This window comes from Gossypium hirsutum, chromosome A07 (genome assembly GCF_007990345.1).
Source record: "Gossypium hirsutum isolate 1008001.06 chromosome A07, Gossypium_hirsutum_v2.1, whole genome shotgun sequence".
Taxonomy (NCBI): Eukaryota; Viridiplantae; Streptophyta; class Magnoliopsida; order Malvales; family Malvaceae; genus Gossypium; species Gossypium hirsutum.
In genome coordinates, this window is record NC_053430.1 from 53,140,526 (window position 1) to 53,141,399 (window position 874).

At 39.9% G+C, this 874-nt stretch overlaps 1 non-coding gene across 1 annotated transcript; it reads left to right on the forward strand.

Annotated features, from left to right (window-relative positions):
- The first annotated feature begins 506 nt into the window (after positions 1-506).
- Positions 507-612, forward strand: LOC121204443 (small nucleolar RNA R71). The gene has a single exon (XR_005899368.1). It is a non-coding gene; the product is annotated as a small nucleolar RNA R71 (small nucleolar RNA).
- The last annotated feature ends 262 nt before the right edge of the window (positions 613-874 follow it).

Sequence of the window (874 nt, forward strand, 5' to 3'; positions counted from 1 at the left end):
GTTGAAAACCCGGAGGATGTTGTGGCTTTTGATTTCCTTGACCACCCCACGAGAAATTGGGATAGTTCCTCCAACCTACATTATAAGTGTTACTATATGGGTTATTTTGGAATCTAGAGTTATTGTTACCCATATATTGGACTTGTTCCTCCTCGATGCTAGAGTTGAAGGGTTGATATTCTATGCACGCTCCTCCTCCATTCGAATCGCACCTCATCACTGGATGTACCTGAGTAGAACCACACAAACTTTCAATCTTTTTATTTAAGAGTTCTACTTGGTTAGATAACATAGTAACCGCGTCGAGGTTGAAAACACCGACTACTTTCGTCGACTTTGTTCTCATTACTTGCCACTGATAGTTATTTAGTGACATCTCCTAAATAAATTCGTAAGCCGCCTCAGGTGTTTTATTATTGATAGTTCCTCCAGTGGCTGTATCAATCATCTGCCGAGTCAAAGGATTCAGGCCATTATGGAACATTTGAACCTGTAGCCAAAGCGGTAACCCATGGTGAGGGAACCTTTTCAAAAGGTCCTTGTATCTCTCCCATGCATCGTAGAGTGTTTCTAAATCTATCTGCAAAAAGAAGAGATATCATTACGTAATTTGGCTGTTTTAGCCGGTGGAAAATATTTTAAGAAAAATTTTTCGGTCATTTGTTCCCAAGTAGTGATTGACCCTCGTGGTAACGAGTTCAACCACTGTTTAGCCTTATTCCTTAATGAAAAGGGAAACAACCGAAGACAGATGGCGTGTCATCAGAAACGCCATTAATTTAAAGGTATCATAAAATTCTAGGAAATTTTCCAAGTGAGCGTTGGGATCCTCATCCTGCAAACCATAAAACTGAACAAACTGTTGTATCAGTTC